Source organism: Oratosquilla oratoria, chromosome 23 (genome assembly GCF_046742065.1).
Source record: "Oratosquilla oratoria isolate Oo_2021 chromosome 23, ASM4674206v1, whole genome shotgun sequence".
Lineage (NCBI taxonomy): Eukaryota > Metazoa > Arthropoda > Malacostraca > Stomatopoda > Squillidae > Oratosquilla > Oratosquilla oratoria.
The window spans coordinates 31,006,020-31,012,019 of record NC_134799.1 but is presented as its reverse complement, the minus strand read 5'-3'; the positions used below and the strand labels follow the sequence as shown (position 1 = coordinate 31,012,019).

The 6,000-nt window shown below is 37.4% G+C and overlaps 1 protein-coding gene across 4 annotated transcripts in view; it reads left to right on the top strand.

Moving 5' to 3' along the window:
- Positions 1–6,000, top strand: part of LOC143038045 (UDP-glucosyltransferase 2-like) — a 37,904-nt gene that overhangs the window by 6,194 nt on the left and 25,710 nt on the right. The gene's annotated exons all lie outside the window — the stretch shown is intronic.

Sequence of the window (6,000 nt, the reverse complement as noted above, 5' to 3'; positions counted from 1 at the left end):
ATGTGTCATTGGCTTGAAGGTGGGGGGGGGGGGTTCAGGTGGATTTCCGGAGTTGATTTGTTGCAATCGCAGAACACAGGTGTGTCTCGAAAATCAGTTGGTGCTTCGAAATCGTATCACCAAACATGTCCACATGCAATACGAAAGGCTATCTTTCCCACACAAAGGTATTACAAAGGCGGAGCATGCCGACAGGAGACCTTTTGGTCCATATCTATGTCGGATGAGGAAAAAATCATAATAATGATAAAATAAAAAATAAAAAATATGATAATGTAAATAACAAATAAAATACATAAATAAATGCATAGGTATAGTTAAATAATAAATTAACAGGTAAATAGTAAATAATAATAAATTGACATATAACTAATAATAAATGAAAATCAGACAGACAAATGATAAAAAAAAATAATAATAATACAAAATAAATTATAATCATTACAGCATCTTGCTTTGGTGTTTATCTGAATGATTCTTAAAGCTTCGAGCTGAACTACATTGCACTACCTGTGCAGGAAGTTTATTCCATTCATTAACTACACGGTTGGCAAAGTTGTTTCTACCTACTTCCAAATTGAATCTATTTCCGGACAGTTTGAGACCATTGTTTCTTGTCTGATTCTCATTCAATGTGAAAATTTGGTCACTTTTGATGTTGTCAATTCCCTTTAAAATCTTAAAGACCTGTATCAAGTCACCTCTGAGTCTACGCTTTTTTAGGGAAAACAGATTCATATGTTTTAGTCGATTTTCGTATGATTTATTTTTGATATTTGGAATCAGTTTTGTGGCTCGCCGTTGTACTTTTTCCAATCTGTCAATGTCTTTAATGAGATTCGGTGACCATACGGAAACAGCATATTCCAAATGTGGACGAACTAACGATTTATATAGCTTGTTAATGAGTGATGGACTTTTGAAATCAAAAGATCGCGCAATCAGTGCTAGAATCTTATTTGCTTTCTCAGAGGCTGAAATACACTGCTTGGATGATTTGAGGTCGTTACTGATAATTACGCCGAGATCTTTTTCACTATCCCCTTTTGTTAACGAATTTCCAAATAACTTGTAATCGTACTTACTGTTATTTTTACCTATGTGCATTACCTTGCATTTACTTGTGTTAAATTTCATTAGCCACTTTTCAGACCATTGCTGTAATTGATCTAAATCTTCTTGAATATCTAATTGGTTTGAGTGATCATTTGCCACTCCGCACAGTTTTGTATCATCAGCAAATTTGGAAACAGTAGATTTTAGTCCATGGTCTATATCATTTATATATACTATGAATAGAAGTGGTCCAAGAACGGAACCCTGAGTAACTCCACTTGTAACATTTTTCCATCTAGAAGTTTTTCCATTTAAAATAACTCTCTGTTTTCGACCATTCAACCAATTACTAGTCCAACCTAATAGGCTACACACTTAGTCGCATGTATATATATAAATATCAAACGTCCCTTTTCCTTTATAAGAGGGTGGTCGAATCAGAGCACATGCCCTCAGAAACAAATATATGTAAAGCCCATTTCACTACATTTCTCATCTCAATACTTCGGAGATGAAAGGTCATCATTTCCCACGCCGCAGAGCGTGGGAAAGAAAATGCAGCGAGGCACAGTTCTTCCTCAGAAGGGCTTGACGGCAGGAGTTGGCTTACCTCCACCCCTCCTCTTCAATTCAGAGATGAATTATGAAGCACATGTGAAGAACATACCTTCGGGCCTCGTTATACCTTTTATCCATTCACTCTTATCACTTCACTTGAACCCACTCTTCCCTGCTCAACAGACATTCCTCTTGCACCCAGTGTCCCGTTCATCCCATCCATTCAAGTTTTTTCTCAGTCTTTTTCTCAAGCTCATTCCATCTGCTTCTGTTTTCCACACTCTCTTTGCTAGTCTTTCCTCACTCATTTTTTCCATATGCCCAAACCGTCTCAAAATTCTCTGTCCTACCCAATCTAACAGCTTTTTCCAAAACTCCATTCTCCGCCTTACTTCCATATTTCTCACCCTATCCATTCTTGCAACACCTATCGAACATGATAGATTTTGGGAAACGTTGATCTCCTCGGCAGCTCCTGGCAGACTAGCCTTCAATAGGCGACACCTAATGAAGCTTCTAGGATGTTAGTCAGTATATCTTTCAGAAAGGAAAAGTAGAATGTCTGAGCTTCTTTCAGGTGCCAGTTGTCTGTTAAACATTTTATTAATTTTGTTTTCGCAAACACTAAGTAATTTACTCAAATTCAGAGGACATTCGTTTCCTCATATTGTTAAAAATTGTCTCAATGATCCGTTTAATAATTCTGGTTTCGTCCACACCAGATGATTTATTCATCTTCAGAGTATGTCCGTCCTCTCAAATTGTTAAAAGCCACCTCAATCATTTTTAGCCATGTGATTGTTTTTATTATTTTCTCCTGGCTAACGTGAGATGAATTCAAACAAATTTAGACAAACATTTCACCCTTCATATGTCACTCAAGATAGAATTAAACCCTTTGGCTTCAGATGGAGAGTTTTCATAATCTGAAAAAAGAACTTGCGACAGCTACAGTACAAAACTTCTAAAACGTAGCGAAAGTGTTAAAATGAAAATAATAATTAGACAAAAAGAAGTATTGAGTAAGAAAATAATAATAATAATACTCATAGCAATATCCACGAAACCACTCGACTTCACACATTGTAGGCTAGAAGTTGATACAGTGGAGATAAGGTATGGCACACCTGTGGATATAATCTTCTCAGTCTTTTTAATGCACCCGGTCTCAACCTTGACAATTAATCGGTGCTGCCGCCGATTATCAGTTCCCACCGATCGATAAGAGGAGATAGAGAAACGGGTATGACGCTGGCAGAGAAGACACAGCAGAGAGGGTAGCCTTGAGTCGTGGTGTGTTAATCTGGTAAAAAACTAAAGAGTTAGACAGATTACAGCTATTTAAGGATCAGCCAGCCAATTTATTGTCAGCCAAATGCCTCTCTCAATCTCTTTTACGAACCTCACAATTACGCCAATTCTTGCCAAAATAGTCCTGCAGATGTCTTTATTTCCTCTTTCCACTGTCTGTCTGTTTTCCCTCTACGCTTCCCATCTCGCGGGGTCCAGCAGGCAACACATATACGCCATCTTCCATCCTCGTTTCTAGGTACTTACCCTGCCCAATTCCTATTCCTTTCCTTTATCGCCCCTACAATATTTCACTACAGTCAGTCTCTTTTACCCAAATTGTCTTCATGTCTTTCAGCGTTAGTTCCACCATAAAATTTTCCATACCTATCTGCGCACTCCTCGGCTTTGTCTCCATTTTTTTTTTTCTATCAATTTCTAAGTTTCATATCTGTAGATCATAGTTGGCGTTATACATTGGTTGTAAATTTGGCGTTTTAGACAAATAGGTAAATAGCTTCTCGTAATGTTTCTATGCTTTTGATACGTCTTCTTATTTAATTTTCGTGATCTTTAGCTTTTTAACATATTTTGACTTGAATAATTCTCTTCATCGCATTCAAGATTCACCATTGATTACACTTGCTTTAGTTTGAATGTTAGAGTTGAACAGCACATTTGTTGTACTGTTATTCATCTTCAAACCTATGTTGAGGCTTTATTTGTTGAAATAATTCACCATATCTTGGAAGTCGTATGATTTCTAAAAAAATATATATATATGCAAAAGGTACGGCTAATTCATCAACATAAAGAGAAAGAAATAAGGCAAGATCAAGAAAGGAATACAGCAAGGTGACACAGCATCACCAAATTTATTTCCAGTTTACCTCGAAGGGATTTTGCAGAAAATTCAGATGAGATGAGAAAGGTGTGAATAATAATAAAGATTTGTGGACGACATAATTCTCATTTCAGAAAATACATATGTATGTGTGCGTGTGTGTGTTTATATTTTTCTTTAGTGTGGTTTAGATAAATTCTAGATAGCTCATGCTTTATGCTCAATATGATGTTTCTCCAATATTGTACCATTAAAACAAGAGGACATGATCAGCCGAGTGTGCCCATTGTATGACCCCCAGATGCAAGACGACTCGGCACAACTCACCGTTTCAGAATAATACCATCAGGTTAGCTAAGAAAGATTTATACATTTCGGGTCAAACTTAAAGAGCAGACGTTTTCTTTGTTTTCATGGAGATAGAGTTACACATGGTCAGGGAAATCCCATCGCCGAAGTTACTGAGAGTACTGATGTGTTTATGTCATTTAGACAGCAGTGTCATCACTGCCTCGTATGATAAGTGTAAGATTACTGCTGACATTTTGTTTATTTAGTTTGTAAGTAAACTTGGGTTTCAGAAGATTTATTGAATGCAGTCGTTAATGGGTCGGGGATCGTGATGAATATTTTTTTCGGTTGTCTTTATGTTGGAAAGGTAGCGTTGTTATGAAACATTTTGTTTCGTTTTCTGAATATTTCCAACATAATTTTTTTCTTCAAACATTTCGGAGTAAATACAATGTAACAATTGTAAACCACAATCAAACACGTTCTTGTAGAAATATAATTTATTTACACGTAAGTTAGTTTACAAGTTCCTGTACATTAAGTAGACTCATTGAGCCACTCATTCTATATGTTCTATTCTTTTTACACCCCAACTGGCTTTGTACCTTCTACTTTATCACCAATGACTGTCGTAATATGATCTATGATACTTTATTTCTGGTTACTGTATCTGACCTTTGTTAAACTTTATAATTATATATTAACTTCTGATTTTGTCATTCTGAGTTCTATACCTTCCGTATTTGTATGTCCATGGCTTATCGTCGTGTCGAGTGATTACCTTTGTCATCAGTCCCGATGTGACTTGTTCTTTCACATATTTCTTATCTCTGAGACCAGTATTTCTGAGCGTGGTTTTCTCTATTTTATCCTACACTAGAATACAATGCAATGCAATATTGCTTGGTGATGCTGCCGTCGCTGTCCTCAGCTACTTTTCAATACTAAACCTAATTCCTAATAGTTTCATAAAGACAGGAGCAAGAACCGAAGTCAATGACAATTGAGAATAACTACAATTTGTGGTAGCACATGCGCAAAGTACATAAGTAGAAATACATGTATAAATATAAAGAACATGTATAATGCATTCTTAATCTAAGAGTACATAATACTGAAAAGGACGACGAGGAAAATTCGATCAGCTGGCTGAGTACTGACATTGTAAACTTGAAAGGACGTGTTCATGAATTTATCCTGATGTGTCAGCACACACGTCGAAATCGTGCGTGTTAGGTGACGTCACTGGTGTAGTCGAAGTTGTGATGATGATGACTGTGACGTAAGCACGGCTGTGTCGCAAAGGATTACATCATTGCATTGCCGTGAAGATGTGCTCGGAGCAGCAGGACCCACATGTAGACCATGTGGCGAGACTGTGGCCGCAAATTGAAGGTTTCTGCAACGTAGATGGTTTTCTGAGTGTCAGTAACAACCGGCTGCGTAAGAGGAATGATCATATGACCCTGACGATTTCCTTCAGTAATGAGTGGTGCAGGTAGGAAGGTCTAGCTGTAGCCAAATCTAGCAGCGTAGGTCTATCCGTAGAGAGGGTCCCCCAATAGTATGACATAGAGGAAATCATAGAACTGCAACTTGATCCAAGGGGTGCGAGACAAAGAAATAGCTGGAAAGGTGTTGGGTTAAGTCGTTGAAGTAGGGCTTAAACGTTTGTGACGTGCGGGCTATTACGCTGGAACGATCTTGTTAAAAGCTTGTACACAGAGATGCCAGACGATTTTCTTCGTTGACGTGTGAACCTCGTAGCCAGGCGGGAACTAAGACGAGCATGTACGTCTGAGGTGAGGACGTGGAGCAAAGTTGTAAAGGTAGTGTGGTTAATAAAACATTTTGTTTCGTTTTCTACATATTTCCAAGAGAATTTTGTAACATTTAGGAGTAAATCCAATGTAACGCAATTGTAAACCACACTCAAACGCATTCTTATAGGAATATAATTT